The sequence below is a fragment of the Centruroides vittatus genome, unplaced genomic scaffold (genome assembly GCF_030686945.1).
Source record: "Centruroides vittatus isolate TY-2023 unplaced genomic scaffold, ASM3068694v2 scaffold_946, whole genome shotgun sequence".
NCBI lineage: Eukaryota > Metazoa > Arthropoda > Arachnida > Scorpiones > Buthidae > Centruroides > Centruroides vittatus.
The window spans coordinates 927746-945018 of NW_027122723.1; the positions used below are offsets into that span (position 1 = coordinate 927746).

The 17273-nt window shown below is 30.3% G+C and overlaps 2 long non-coding RNA genes across 2 annotated transcripts; both read right to left on the reverse strand.

Annotated features, from left to right (window-relative positions):
* Positions 1 to 10205: 10205 nt before the first annotated feature.
* LOC136990627 (uncharacterized) lies at positions 10206 to 10663 on the reverse strand. Its single transcript, XR_010883085.1, has 3 exons — positions 10638 to 10663; positions 10390 to 10455; positions 10206 to 10310 (listed from the first exon to the last, which is right to left on the reverse strand). It is a non-coding gene; the product is annotated as an uncharacterized lncRNA (long non-coding RNA).
* Positions 10664 to 10671: 8 nt separating this feature from the next.
* Positions 10672 to 15242, reverse strand: LOC136990628 (uncharacterized). Its single transcript, XR_010883086.1, has 4 exons — positions 15149 to 15242; positions 11025 to 11135; positions 10829 to 10902; positions 10672 to 10712 (listed from the first exon to the last, which is right to left on the reverse strand). It is a non-coding gene; the product is annotated as an uncharacterized lncRNA (long non-coding RNA).
* Positions 15243 to 17273: the final 2031 nt, after the last annotated feature.

Genomic DNA, 17273 nt, shown 5'->3' on the forward strand with positions numbered 1-17273 from the left:
GAATCAGGGAATTTACCGAATAATCTTCAAAGATCTTGTAAACAACTGTACGTATAAAAATAAATTTAGTAATAATTGATCAGATAACGTAGAAAGTTAAAATTTAATTGAACGTATAATTCTGTTTGTAATTCAATTTACTTCATCTCTGCTATAAGTAACATTATTCCAATACGTCTTTTGTGACATTGTAAATTTCATATTCCTTGGGTCACCTATTGTCGTAACTAAAATGTGTGACATAATAGAAGTTAGGAAAATTTGCTCGCAGACAGAAGTACGTATGAAATTCAACTTGCAAATTGTAAGTTTATATGACTGGCGCTTATGTTTAATGAATACTTGGATTTTAACATGCATGTAGCAGTTCTGCAGTTCTGGCATTTTTTACGTACAGCACATATATATGAGTGTACATTTAGTGAGAATTCAAACGCACGTATATCCGGCCCACATTAATCATATTTATTACAGCTTAGATAAACGAAAAAATGACCTAATCAATCATTTCATAGTTTTGTCAACTAAACTGCAAACATCTTTATTACTTATTGCCAGAGAAGAAAGTCAGACTGACAATCGGTTCAAGTTTGCAGTCCTGGACGTTTTCAAGACTTCCAGGACGTCTATTTCCATAGATTACTATATTGTTTAGCAGTTACTGAATTCGGCTGGAAAATTGACAATCTGAATTAAAATTTTTAAATGGGAGAGATTCTGGATACGTTGGTTCACCTTTCATCTTTCGGTGGAACTTTCAAAAAGATCAAGACCTTAGTACTAAGTTATTTTCAAAAAGCAAACACCATCACCACATAATAATATTCTATTGAATACAATATTTTACAGGATACTCTTTTATGATAATTTTTATTAACTTTTGTATATAAAACGTTAGATCAAAAAATTCAATACAACCACTTGTGTAAGGACTGAAATTTGATTTCTTTCCATTTACTAAATGATATTTATGTTTTATTAGAAAATATATCAAAGACAATTCGGAAACGTAAAATTTTGTTTTCAACCATTAAATATATGTCTGATATAAGGATAATAAAAGGCTGAATAATTATATTGCATGAAAAGATTCTTTTACTACAAACATTTTCTAGTAAAATTGAATCGTTAATTAGGTATTATCTGTAATAACTATTACATTATAACTATTAAATATACTTATAATTTTAATAAATTAGCTTATTAACTCTCAATATAATATAACTTACGTTTTGATTAAGATGTTCACATGAAATGGAAAGGTAGTGGCAATAACGTAAATCTTCAGGAAAATTAGGGCATTCTCTAATCGTTAATGAATAAAACTATAGGCATTAAATAAAAAATGGAATAATGAAATTAATTCTCTTTGATTAAATTCTTATAAATATGATTAATGGCAATACATACACACCTCTGAAGCAAATACCTGAGATTCCTTTTCTTTAACACAATCTAAATAAGTTCCTCTTTCTTCAGTCGACAATTCTTAAAGTTGAAAAGTATATAAATTTATACAAATTATATTAGCTATAAGATATACGCACAATTTTTTATAAAATTTTATCTTAAAATAATTGGTTTTAATAATTGCTAAGTCATATATATGAATTTACATTATGTATTTAACCCAATAATTTGCTTATGAATTTACATTATGTATTTAACCCAATAATTTGCTTATGAATTTACATTATGTATTTAACCCAATAATTTTCCAGAAATACGTAGACTCCGCACTACGTAATTTATTTACGTAACTAAATCATAATACAATGTCTTGACAATAAACTTTTGTCAGATAGCTGTCAACTTTACACCTGGGAGTAAATCGTTTGTTAATTTCTCAGCAGTAAAAGCGACGCTTTCTCATAACCGTTCGATTTTATCAGTTCAATATAACAAGGAACCGCAAGTTTAGGCTGTCGTTGTCAGTCCCTCTTTGATTAAAGACATCAAAATTTCCCTCTGTCAGTGCCAATCGTACCCTCAACTGTGCCTAGAAGAAGAACTTTCTTGATCCACACCGGTCCGAACGATCCAAATCCAAGCCCTCAAGATCCTAATCTTAACCTCAAATCAACAATCATCACCATTAACGCAGGTATTTCCCGACTCACGAACAATTGTAAACTCTCTCTCGCGATTGCTAGATAGATAGGTTAAGTCGATATATTGTATCATGTACTCCTTTTCGTTGAAATTAAACAGTTATTTAGTTGTTAACTTTCGTAAATATCTTACGGCATGTTTCCTCTGCTATTTTTTTGAATTCTTCATATGGACCAGCTATTGTAGAGATAAACATCCTTAATAGGAAAACGAATAAGACTGTCTTCGTAGTATATTTCCTATAGATAAATATAAAAAATAATTATAAATGTAATATATATAATATAATATAATATAAAAAAAGATCTATTCTTTTTGTAACGCATGTAACATACTTCCAATTACTTGATACCTCAGAACAATGACCATTTGTTACGTCTCTTAAGTGTCCGTTGATCGGATATTTAATTGTATTAAAATATTTTTCTTTAAGCTTCTTAAAAAAAGAATTTCTAATACATAATAGAATTATCTTATATTATAAATGTACAGTATATATTACTTACATCGTAGAAATTTTCAAAAACAGAATAGTATTCCTTTCAAATCTATTCAAAAGCAAACAATAAAAACACACGTATGTAGAGAACATTAAACTGACACCATCATTACTGTACAAGTTTGAAATTGATTTATTGAGCGATGAATAAGCAGTTCAAGTTAGTCGAAATCTCCGTATAAGTTTATACGTTATCAAAAAGTTTCGATAAATACAGAAATGTAGATATCTCTTGTCAACTGCGATTTCAACAAACAACTGAGCTAATAAAGTACTGTATTACGAAAAATCCTTATAATATTATCGAATGCGTTAATTAGTAACAGTTAGCAACAGAGACCCACCAGTTTTTGACTTTTAAAATAATTTTTTAAAATTAAAATTATAATATTTTATTGTTTTTTTTCATAGTTTCCTGATGTTAATTTTAATTCTGTAATGTTTATATTGTGATGTCTTTTACTTGGCGGTGACGTTTTCTTCCAAACTAGTAACAGGCATTAGGTTTAAAGATTCCATCCGAATTTTCAAATAACAAAGTTTTTCGATTAATTAGAAAATTCGATTATGCCACCCCTAAATTATGCCATTGGAGTTCATTGTACGCTTTGCACCACTGCATAGAATTGTCTGCTTGGTTATACACGCGATCTCTAGCAGATGGCGTTATTTTTATGCTTCTTCTATGAGAAAACTCTTTTCTCAAAATTCTCGTAAACAGAACAGATTTTCGCATTAGAATCCTATTTAATTATTTTTTTAACTTAAGGTATAGAACTTTTAAAATAGAATTCGTTAATTTTCTATGATTTTCAAAAAGGTATTATTAAAGATTGTTTGCAGGATCCTGACAGATTATGCACAGAGAGAAAGAGAGAGCGAGAGAATCTGTGTTTTTCAAAGAAACGGTTTATGTTATAATTTTGCTTGAAATAGAATACAAATGCAAATAAAGCGTACAGTACGTAGTTTCACATTTAATTTGATAATTTTGTTTTTTGTTTAATTATAAAAAAAGTAATAGATGAATATACACTAATGCTTTATGTGCTATAATTTTATCAAACTAATAACTCATCTTGTTTACTTTAAATTATAATGATGATATGGTATTCTTGCAATTAATATTTTGATGATCACGAATGATGATATGATATTCTTGCAATTAATATTTTGATATATTTTATTAATAATAAAAAATTAATAAATAGATAATTGACACGAAACAGATATAACAACTTGATTTTATTATTTTTTATAAAATACAGTAACTCTATTCGGCAATTTTTTCCGCAAAGTAGTTAAATACTATATCATAAAAATCGCTCGTCGTCGATTTCATCAAAATATTTAAAATCTCTTTTTCTATCGAAAACAACACTAGTCACGACAATCTCTTTTCTGACTGAGTGTTCCTTGCGAATATATCAATTCGCTTCATGATTGAAAAACTGCACTTAACAGACTCGTAGACGGTACCGTAAAAATTAATGATATTAAATCATATAATTCTTTTAGTATATCATTGTTCAGATCGTCATTAATTATAATATTTTTTGTCTAACAGTGACTTGCCAATATAATCCGAACACGAATATAAATATTGCAATTCAGTATGTAATTTAGATAAATCAAAAAATTCTTCATAAAATTTACTTAAGAATTAAAACTCGCTTCAAAAAATTGTTTTTCATAATATTTAAAATTATTAACATCTAAAAGTGATAAAAATTCTAAAGTTTTTGTCTGAAAAATCTGTAAATATAATGGTAATTAAAAGAAGATTATAATTAATTAAATACAGCTTTGTAAAGAAACGTAAATGAAAATAACATAAAATATTTTTTACATTTTAAATCTTAAAACAGTGCACTTAATCAAATAGCTTCCTGCGAATGGCTAACGCATATAATTATTGGAAGCGTTATAGGATATTTTTATGTGTAGCATACACCAGCAAAACCGACAGAAAAAATTTAATTTAAACTAATATTATAGGTGTTTCTACGAGGGTAATCCCAAAAATAAGGTCTCCTCTCCTATTGTTTAAAAAAATACAAAGAAACGTTTATTTTCAATAACGTTCATATCATTTTAAAACTTTAAAACTTATCCATTTTTCTACATACTCGCCATTTCGGTCAATGCATTTTTGTAGACACTGTGGCAATTTTTGTATGCCCATGTCATACCAGTTCGCTGGACCCATCTTACGCACACCTTCCAATATTGCAACTTTTCATAAAGTCCTATGAATGGTGTGCTTCGTGGAAACCCCAGGAGCAAAATGCAGAGATCATCCAGTGTGATTCGCCGATCTTCACGCATGGTTTGTTCAACCTTCTCGACCTTCTCGTCGGAAAATTGATGGTCTCCCGCTTCTTTCTTTGTCGTGAATTTCAGTATGCTGCAAACTCCCAACACCATTTGACGACGTTTTTGACATCTGTGCACGACTCGCAATACACTTCTGTCAATTGGCGATGAATTTCAATCGGTTTAAAACGACATGGCGGCGAGCTGGTATGACATGAGCATACAAAAATGCATCGACCGAAATGGCGATTAGATAGAAAAATAGATAAATGTTCAAGCTTTAAAATGATATGAACATTATTGAAATTAATTGTTTTTTTGTATTTTAAAAAAATAAGAGACCTTACTTTTGGGATAACTTTCGTATATTTCCAAAAATCTTTAAAATATATCTAATTATTCACATTGGGCTGCAATTTTTTAAAATTGCAGCTCAATTTAAATTCAACCGGTCAGAGGATACTGGTCGAAGATTTTGAGAGCAAGTCTCGAAACTGACTTGTGAGGCGCAAACCCTTTATTTCCGAATTTCCTTTCCCAGATGTTGTGAGAGGTCTTTTTCATGTGATGGAATTCATAGATGAGACGTACTGTACATACTTTCCGATGTACCATTAGCAGGCAAGATACGATCATGCCACTGGATATAAAAACTTCCGTCCAGTATATCTATTTCTCTCTTGTTATCCGTTATTATGAACATGTAAAGTGGTCTGTGTCATTTTTCACACATAAAAGCAACTTAACTGCCTTAATTGTTAATGAAGGTAAAAGACATTTTCCAATCTTAAAGGGAGGCTTTTCTTCTGTTTCCAGCTTCTGACATGAAGAAATAATATTTATATTTCGTAACCTGATTATAAATCAATCTACTTATACATGAAATAGTTATGATGAATCTCTGAAAGTAAAAATATAAGTTGTGTTCTGTATTTTTGGGTTTACTATAGATTACTCCTTATGGAATTTTAGGACTTTGATTATATATCTGAACTCAGGGGACCGAGACGAGTTCAACGATACTCTACTTTTGGACCGGAGACGAAAAATAAAAAAGTTATCATACTTTTTTCCGGCGATCGCGCGATGATAGGGAGTCGCGTCGCTCTCCGCTAAGTCGGCCTCGCTATCGCGATCGGGAGTCCCGTCGCTTGCCGTTAAAATTGCCTTTAGTAGACGTTTCCCCCCTTTTTTTACTTTGTTCAAGAACTACCGTGAATCGATCACTAATTTAGCACATGGCGGCGTGTGGTGGCGCCCATACGAATGGTCAGTCGGGCCGCCATGTTCGCTGCCATAAGCAACATTAACCGAAATGGCGATCGCGCGATGATCGAAAGTCGCGTGGTTCTCTCCGCTCTCGTATCGCGTGTTTAACCCTCCGGGAGATGACCGTAGTCCGACGTTACGGTTTGCAGACTTTACCGCAAGATGGCAATACTAGCAACTACAGTGCCGTCTGCATGAGAGCATTAAAAAAGTATGGTAACTTAAAAAGGGTGATAACTTTTTTATTTTTCGTCTCCGATCCAAAAAAGGGTACCGTTGAACTCGTCTCGGTCCCCTGAGTTCAAATATATAATCAAAGTCCTAAAATTCCATAAGGAGTAATCTATAGTACACTCGTATTTTTATTCTAAAAATAATCTTAAGTTCTCTTTTAACAATTAAAATTTGCAGGAAATAAATTTTAAACTTTAACAAGAATATTTATTTAAATTATTAGTTTTATCAATTATACAAATACATTTTGTTAGTATAATTTTTATACACATGATGTGCCAACTGACTATGAGAATTTACAACGGGAGATTCACCACCATCCGTGTCCGTTTCCGTGAATATGTAAAACGGGATGATGGTTAGCACTGTGGGTATAATGGTGGACTCTGAAATATTAAAAGGAATTAAATTAATTAACTTACGTATTTAATAATATTCTCATAATTAACATTTTATAATAAAGTCGAATAATTACGGTACTGTCACGACTTTGGTGTTTGATTCTTGGCGATATGGTATAGGTAAAGGTATGGGAATTGGGAGTATAATTGGTGGTTTTTGCATCAAAAGTGGAAGCATCTTCTCCATCATGTAGTTAGCATCGGTTGTCGAAAAGAATAATGATGTAGCGACGATGCAGATAAAAATGCACTTACCGTTCATTTTTCTTAGATTAAACTAAACTGTTAAAAGAAAATCTATTAGCATTTTATGAATGTATTATGTATAAATATGCCTACTATATTAGTTCTAATATATCAAAGTAGCATTTAAAAAAGATATTCGTAATAAAAAAACTTTCTTATGGACAAACACAGAAACATCCAACATACCATTTTTTTAAGCTTTTTTTAAGTCTTATAGTCTTTTTAAGTCTTATAGTCCGTAAAATACATACCGTATTTTACGGACAATAAGACGCATTTGTTTCTTCGAAAAATTGCCTCCAAAATTCAGGTGCGTCTTATAGTCCGTAGCATCTTATATGTATTTTATATGTATTAAAAAAAAAAAAATGCTTAAAAATTAAAGTGCGTCTTATAGTCTGTAGCGTCTTATAGTCCGTAAAATACGGTATATCTAAAGATGCGAATGTTCAAAATGTAATATTTCGCTTTCTTTTCTATATAGAAAACTAAATTTCTATTTAAACATAGGTCTATCTGTTAAACATTTTATAAATTGATTTTTAATATATTAATCTGTTTAGTCGCAACTTCACTATTTAATAAGTTAGAAGTAAAAATATTATTATACTGTGCTATATATTACAAAAATTAAAGACCACTTACCAAATCTTTGATAGTTTGCAAATTCTATTCAATAAAATTCCGCAACACCCTTATATAGTAAATTACAAAAAGGATAAATTTATTTTTTCTTGCCTTTAATCAGACGCAGAATACTGTTTATTAATAACAATGTCAATTAAAGTTTATTATCAGAAAAATAAAAAAGTTCGTCATTAATCAGTGCGGTCATTGAACGTAAATTAAAAAAAACAATATACCACAAAGATCTGCCTGAATACACCAAATCCTCCATTAGCCCCAATACACTAAAAAAGTTTTCGTGATTTACTGCAATGATGGAATAGTTAAATTCTATATTTCATGTTTGGAACTAACAGTAATCTTAAGTTTAACTGTTTTTTAAATTCGAAATCTTAGTAAAGATTAGAAATTTTTATTTGAATTAGTTTCTGAATTTAAATAAAGATATTTAACAAAAATTCCTTTTGATAAAAAAAGCTCAAAAACACTTCATATTAATTTTTGTAAAAATGAATTCTATTATTAGAATTAATGATAAATTATTAGTAGACAAGAACATTCATTCCGATTATTTACCTTTTTTTTCAGTTGTTCATTTAAGTTTATGGGTGTATTGATATATCTATGTATAACTTAATTTTCGACTTTAAATCACAATAGCTTTTATGATTAAATAAGATTAATTTATATAATGGAGACATAAATGTATGATTTTTATGCTCATTATTCTAATAAGAGATCCTCAATTTTATTTACGTACATATAAGAGTCTTGAAGTTTTATATACTGTATTTATAAATTTTTTTTTATCAAATCTCAACGAATTATTGTAAAACGTTCGATAAATATATATTTCAAATGTGTACACTACACTCTTCATTATGGATGTCGTTCGACAAGTTACTGTTTAGTGTGAACTTTTTAATAAGATTATACATTGCACACAAGTTTTGTAAGTTGTATATACCGCATTTTAAGAATGAGGCACTGTACGGTACGTGGCATTACTCCTTGCTCGCAGATGATCCGGTCTTTGAACTACACAAGTCCAGTTTTTGCAAGCCTTCTTTGCCGATTGCATAATCTTCCATGGAATTTAGCATGCTAGGTTTCCGGACCACACTTGTCTCGATTTTGTACCCTCTAGAAAGTATTTGTGGATTTGCTGTAGAAGAAACTGCAATATCGTTCATAAAACTTTACTTAAACCTTCTCTACTGCATAGTAACTTATAGGCACGCTGTATAAATTGCAACTGTTGTTTTATTGCTGTTATAAATATGAAAATCTAAAACTAATATCAGGTATAAAGAAACAAACGTATTATTTACTTATAAGATGAAAACGATAGGTGCAGAATCGTATTTCCTGCGCGCTGTGTCACGAATAAACTGTTACAATCCGATTACATAAATACATAATAAATTACAAATAAACACGTATTCGTGTTCTAGTTTTAGTGTTTTTTTTTAATCATTAGTCTAGCTTTTCATAATGTACTGTCCATTGCTGTAATCTTTTAATTTACAAAATCATTGCTACTGCAAATGAAACAAAAAAATTCTTCTAACGATTGAGATTAAATAATAAATGATTACAATTTTAATAAATATGTGTTTACAATTTAATATATATTAATATATATATCAAAATAGTAGTATTTTGACATAATACAGTAATACCTCGGTTTTCGTTGACTTCGGTTATTGTCGGTTTCGGTTTTCGTCGATTTTTTTCGCGAAAAATTTGTTTCGGTTTTCATCGATTGACTCGGATTTCGTTGGCGTGCCCAAGTGATATCGCTGCTAATTTTGCGGAAACAAAGGGCGACTCACGTGTTTTCTGGCTCAGTGTGACATTATTTCTCGTTGTGTGAACAATACCCCGCGAAGGCCCACCATTAGTCAACGTTTCCGTTCCCTCAACACTGAGTTCGGTCGTCGGTTCGCGCTTCGCCAGGAAGGGCTGGCCGTGTGGAGTTTTCCGGGTTTTCTCCACGTCTGTAACGCCTGAATAGGAGCCAGTTACCCTTAAACGGACCTCCCAGAAGGAATTATTTCCCGCGGTACGATCATCATAAACGCATACAACTACTATTACATGACAATTACGTCACACTTTACCGCGGGGCGATATAGGCTAGAAGCTCATGTCCAACTACCTTCTACAATACAAGACATTACCCCGTGCGACTAGCCAAACAATTCCATCGCTTCCCTTTAGATTAGTCTTCTATATTAATTTCTCATTACAATATTTCTCTATAAAATGTGTTTTTGGTATGTATTTTGAGTGTTTAGAACGAATCAATTGGATTATACATCATGACTCAATCATTTATAATGGAAGCGCTGATTCACCTTCTGACGTAATAGTCTGTAAAACTTGAATTATGCGGACTCTCAAATCTTCAATGCTTCTTATGAAGAGTCTGGATACTTCATTTTACAGAAAGCCTCTCGAAAAATAATTACATCGATTAATGTGACTATTTTATTAATTAACACGTTTAATAGCATTTTAAATACATTATACAAGCTTTTAACAAAAGTATTTTATCCAAACGCCCAAAAAATAAAACAAAACGTTACGCCATGGTTTACAGTCTAAAATAATAAAAAATCATAATTATTTTATATTTTGTAAAGTATATTTTGTCAAATTATTAAACAATTTATCACTTACGTCATACTCATCGTCTTTCACAGACAAGTAATCAAAGCAATACGGATATGCCTTTTTCATATCATCCTAAATAACATAATATATATATATATATAAACAATGTAAATTTTCAATAATACAGTCGAACGTTTCATAACGGCAGCCATATTTTATGTCCCTGTCAAGCCGTTGTTCAGAGGTTTGACTGTATTTATATTCAAAATCAATAATCTTTATTAATTAATACTGTCTTTCAAATTTAAGCTTACTACATTTGACTTGCAAATCCAGTTTATAGTATCTACAAAGGACGTTTTTCCAAAACACGCAGTAAACTTTTGTAACTATAGAAACAAAATAATAATAATAAATCTATAATATCATGAATATATTTTCCTTTTATTTTTTAAAATATTCGAAATGTTAATGGCGTAATGTAATAATTAAATTACAAAAATACCTGTTCTTTGAAAGAATTAGTAACATTAGTTTCCATACAATTAGAAAGATTAGTTCTAACTATTGGCATGATACCTGCAATTATATTTTGTATAATTAAAAATTTTCAAAATTTTACAATGAAAAGCTTTTTTTAAATATTTGGAAATTAAATTTATTTTAATAAAATTTATAAATAAATAATTTATATAACTTACTACAAAATGTATTCACAAACCCATCTAGTGCATCTGAATCTGAATCTGATCCAAAAGCAATTTTGCAGATAAACAATGCGAAAAAGAATAAAATGTACTTCTTCATGGTGACTATAAAATAAATTTTAAGTATTTACACAATAGATCTTATGCATATATCAATATTTAAATAAACTCGATAATTAATTATCTTTAAAATTTGATCAAATTGTCATTAAAAATTAATGGTAAAGATGTACTTACCTTTTCGATGGAAAGACTAATAATTATCTTATTTAATTTAAAATGGAAACTTATGTGTATTCATTACAGTACTTATTTAATTTATTTCAGACTAAATATCGACATTTAAGTCAATTTTATTGCTGTAAGGATTTACAAAATAATAAATAATGAAAGTGGTTTTATTGTTCATTCGAACATAAATTTGTTTATAATTGTGTAAACTTCAAAATTATTAAATTATTTTGATATATATTATTTGATATTGGTATATATAATTTACTCTATATTTATTCGTTAACATTCTTATTTATAAAGATGAGATATAGAACTACAGTGAACATGTTATATACCGTTCACAGGCATAAAAACGTGTGAACGTGTTAATAAACTGTATACAGATATTAACGGCAGGATGGTTACAGCAGATTAAGCTGTGGAAAGACTCGGAAGACTTTTTTCTAATTTTTTATCGACAGAGATATGTCGAGCCCCGTCTTTTTCTTTCCAGCCGCCTTCTTGTGGGCCTGGTTGAACTCATGAATAAAAGCTCTGTTATATTCCCGAGATAGAAAGCACCAATATAGCCTATACATATATGCACTTAAGCAGAAAGTGCTAATTATTGGACAATTTCCCACATTTAGAGAAATCGTTAATTACAAATTTCTCAACTTTTAAAGATTGCTTTTGGAAAAATCAATTAAAGATGTGATAAAGTTACCAATATTAATATTATTAAGAAATTATAAGAAATACATACATGTTCCTAAATATTTGGTTTTAGTTATGTGGTTTTATATTTACCTTTACTTTGCTGTTTTTTTCAGTTATTCGCAATGCCTTTCTCCATCCTTTTATCAATCGCTAGTCATTTTTATACAACAGAAAATATTCCAGAAATTTCTATATATTTAGATTTGTAAGTTATATTATAAGACTAAATGTATTAAATTCACAATGTACCTTCTTTCCTAATAATTTATTATATACAAAGTAAATTAAGTTTATTTTTTTATTCTTGCTGTCTTCGATGTGGCAATCGTTTTTTAAAATCGGAATTATTCGTGTTTTTAAAAAATGTTTTAAATATTTAAAGTTTTTCTTATCGTATTAAAATAAACATCATGAAGATTAGATTAAATAACATTAAAACAAGGTTTGGAAATTTGAAATGAGAAATTCAATACCTTGTTTTTTTATTTTTAAGGAATCCGGTAATCCGCATTCCTTAAAAATTAGCCAATAATCTGGAATTGTATAATGATAAACTTGGATGCTCTCTTTATACAAATTGGAATTTGTTAGGACACGCGATAAAGCCGAACGGAAATATGACATTATCTGGATAGTGTCTTACTTTTTTGGTTGTTATAACGTAACACGAGAAAATATTGTAAGGGTGACAAATTTGATTAGTGGGTTTTTTTGTAAATCTCCACCTTCTTAGACTCTGTAAACAAAATATTTTAAATGTATTTCGAATTAAAAATGAACAAAAATGAATCAAAAATCCTCCTGTGTGCATCACGCCGAAACCGAAAGACCGGCGTTGTTAAGAAACCGAAGTAGTTGATCACATTTATGAAGAACAGGATGTTGTTAATAGTTGTACATATACGAAGATTTACGCCCATTGATTATCACTTCACAAATGCATACAGTTTCAATTTCACAAATGCACATTTGATTTTGTTTTAAATAATTTAAATTAAACAGAAAAAGTTTTGAAGGAAACGAAAGAAATTTTTAGCATGAATTTCCTTCTCATATTACGTCTCAATTTAATTTTTGAGTTACAACGGCAGTCAACATTTTTATTGTATTAGAAGCATGAAATACTAAACGATCGAACATTTGAGCATAAGGCCTAAGGGAGCTGAAACAAATACTGTAAAATGTAATGACGCTCGAGAAAAATATTACTATTCCTAACAATTGATACGGAATTTGCGGTAATTAGCACAGTATATAGCAAGGATAAATTGCACAATTCGCAATTTACCTCAATTTATAACGAGAAGAGGAAAACTTGATTAGATCTGAGATTTTTGTTCATTATATATACGTGATTATTCATGATTTTACGGTTAACCAATTACATTTTATGACATCATGATAAAAAAGTATAAAAGGAAGACTGATTTGTGGAATGAAGATGATCTTAATGAAGCACTGAAAAATATAAAAGGAAATAAAATGCCAATTTCTCGAGCAAGCAAGTCTTTTAACATTCCTCGAAGAACGTTTTCACAAACGTAGACGCGGAAAAGGTTCCGTTCCCAGAACACTGGGAGTTCAGTCGTGTTTCCATGACTCGTCAGGACGAACTGGCCATGTGGAGTTTTCCAGTTTTCTCCACGTCTTCAACTCTTAAATAGGGAACAGTTACTCTTAAAAGCCCTCCCGAAAGGCAGGTCGCCCAAGTATTGCGTTGATATAACAAACAAACAAGCAAACATTTATTTAAGTTTTATCATTAATTTCAATATTTTAATAAACACACTTTAAAATTATTGTAATTTTTTTATTTATTAAAACTATTTATATGCCAATATCGTCTACATATCCAATATGTAAATATTCTTGTAGAATTAAAATTTATTCATATTCTAGATACTAAAAGCGATCTATTTTTTCAGATCCATGCTTTAAAGCTAGAAGTAAATATACTGCCTGTCTCGGAGATTCTCTGCCCTTGGAAAGATAAAATACTGTATATCTTTTATTTAAATTATAGCCTATAGTTTATTATTTCACACTGTTTAAAAATTCTCTCGATGTATTATTTTATTTTATTTTAATTTTTTTAATGTGTTTATAGATTTAAAAAGTTGGTGAATGTTTTGGCTTTACTTACAACCTTTTTATGTAACAATATGGAAATAGAAAACGTAAGTTATAGTAATAACAATGTAAAAACTCTCGATATATATACACTATATATATAAACTATCAGATGAGTCCGGTACCGGGCAAAAAATAACACCAAAGATTAAGATTAGAGGTACGAATTAATCTTGTAGAAGTACTTTTAACCCTTCTATTATATTACATTATAGTATTTCATTTATATAGCCACAGAGGTTATCTTACGCAAGAGTTTATCACACTAAGTGGCTAATCTAACACTATAAAAATTCTTTATTCCTCTACTGTATACAATTTAAAGAATTTTTAAAATGTTTTAGATTGGTCACCTAGTGTAATAAAGTCTTACGTAAGATAATCTTTGAAGTTATATAAATCAAATACTACAATATAACAAACATTAAAACGAAAGCCATATAAAGAGTTTGGTTATTTCAGCCTACCATTGTCAGGTTTATCCCGATATTCGAGTGCTATGAAATGGGCGCAATTTCATTGGTATAAATGTATAAAATACGAATAAATCTATTAAAATTTTAACATTTTCAAATGATCATTAATGGAATAAGTAATATTCTTAACTTTATTTTATATATAAAATGACTTGAAATAAAGGTATTTTTCATATTTTAATAGATTAATATTCATTTATTTCATGGTTTATCACGTCTATTAAGTAGATTATATGATGTAGTTTTTACTATTAATATATGCTATTTATTATATTAAAGAACTAGTAAATAACAGAAAAATTTATACAATTTATAAATTTACAAATAATTTCTGATATACAGTATATATAAGGGTTATAATCACTAGAAAATTAATTGTATTACTATAAAAAAGAATATTTTTGAAATGCATAATAAACGAAAAATAAAATAATGATTAAAAGCAATTATTTATTGTGACAATGTCACAATACCAGGCTGAAATTTTTAATCATATTTTTAATTTATTTAATTTAATGGAATAAAACATTATATATATATAATAATAGAACCGAATAGCGAAAAATAAAAACAAATTACCTATTTATTTCAAAGTATAAATTATACGTCCAGCAATACAATGTGATATACGAAAATTTACAGAGTATATCAATAATACGTAAATTTGTTGCTAGATACGGAACTGTTTAATGTTGATCTATCATGATTAGGAATTTATTCGTGATGAATATGCGTAATGTTGTTATAAACATAGTGCTTCCGTTCAACTAACTGTAAACAAAATTACACTGCTTTTAGCATTGTGATTATAATGTACAGTACTGTACAGTACATGTCGACACAAAAGTGTTTCATTTAGAGTTTTTACGTAAATTTATGTTATGCACTTGTATTTCGGTAAATAAAGCAGAATATAATTTATAATGCAAGTTAAATACTTATTAATCGAGTCTTGAAGAAGCAGATAGAAAATAAGAAGAAAATGAGAATGTTTTACTAACAATGTACAATTTACAGTATTCAATTTATATTGTATTATTTTGTGAACGCGTGTAAAAATAGTTTACTGCCAATAAGTTTCCACTTAATGGTCAACTACGGTTTGAATCTCGTAATTTATCAATCGGATTGCTCACCAGTGGCCGAGTGGATAAAACCACCGAATACAGGTCGTTGGTTCGAACCTCGCTAACGGGATGGCCGCATTAACTTTTCTGGATTTTTCTTTACTTGCCTAACACCTACATAGGAACCAATTTTCCAATGAAAGTCCTCCCGGCAGGACTTTCAATAGAGGGCCCTTTTCGGCAGATCGCCTGTAACTCACCGTTTTCGGAAACAACAATAGGTTACATAATAATGAGGCAAGTACCAGACCAGGACTTTATTTAAAACTAATAATTTCCACAAACCACAGACAATATCAAAATCTTGTACAGCTTTCTCATAATAAAGAAAACGTTTTATCTCCTCCTCAAGCTATAAATAGTGTACAGCCAAACACAATTTCCTCGAACTTATCACTGACGTTTACCACCTTGGTCACCTGAAGCTCTCTCTCCTTTTGGTCCTGGCTGTTCCGCTTTTAATTGTTCATCCAGTGTAGCTCCGCACTGTCTAATTTACATAGTTTGCATCGTTGCCCGATCCTGGAACATGCATCCTAAGTTAAAAATTTTCGTTTTTTTTTTCTTTTGGTCATTGGTGCTTGGGAGTTTGTCCGTAACAACAAAAAAAAGGAACCAAGAAAAAGAAAAGAACAAAATAAAAATAACGCCCCAAAACAAGAATTAATGATCGGACATTGACTCCTTTACACCCCTCCCCTCTTAAAAAAAAGAAATACTGGATATTTCTTTTATAGGGTTTGAAAAATATTATATACCAGTAAGGGTGCCCGTCCTGGTGCCGTAATATTGGTAATAAAGCTGTTGTTGTAGATATTTGTCGATGAGGAGGAGATTTACAGTTTCCTAACATCGATGATTGACAATAAATTGTAACCATTATCGGTGCTATTGTTTTCTTTATTCATTTCTTAGACCTCCGTTTGGCAGTCTGTCGGTAGTCTATTTTCTTTCGGGGCCGGAGTCGTCGGGGTGCTGGTGACGTCTGATCAAGAGGAACTGGTGATACGGTTGGAAATAAGTTGTATTTCTTAAGGTTTGATATATGATGTCGTCCATGTTTGGCTCCTGTAGCGGGGTCCTGTAGTTCGTAGACTAATGGCGATATCACCTTGGAAATTTCATAAGGTCCAGACCATTTCGGGGCAAATTTTGCACTAAAACGTTTGGGAGAACAAGAAATTGGATGAGTTGTTAATAATACAGGTGTACCCACCTTATATGAGAGTGGCTGCCGTCTTAGATTATACGTTCTTTCTTGTTGGCGTTGAGCCTTTCTTATGTTTCTCTGTGCTTGTTCTAGAATCTTTTGAAGTTCGTCATATTTTTCTTCTACACTTTTCTTCTTCCAATTGTTTGAGAGCGCCCGTTTCTTCTTTCTTTTCTTCTTCCAATTGTTTGAGAGCACCCGTTTCTTCTTTCTTTTCTTCTTCCAATTGTTTGAGAGCGCCTTTCTTTCCGCACTAAGGGGTTGAGTTAGTGCGCGTTCAGGTAAACTTTCTCTCGAATCATCGGTTCGTTCCGCAGATCGGCGACTGGTCGGCTTTCTCCGAAATTCGTACTCCTTGGCAGTTCGC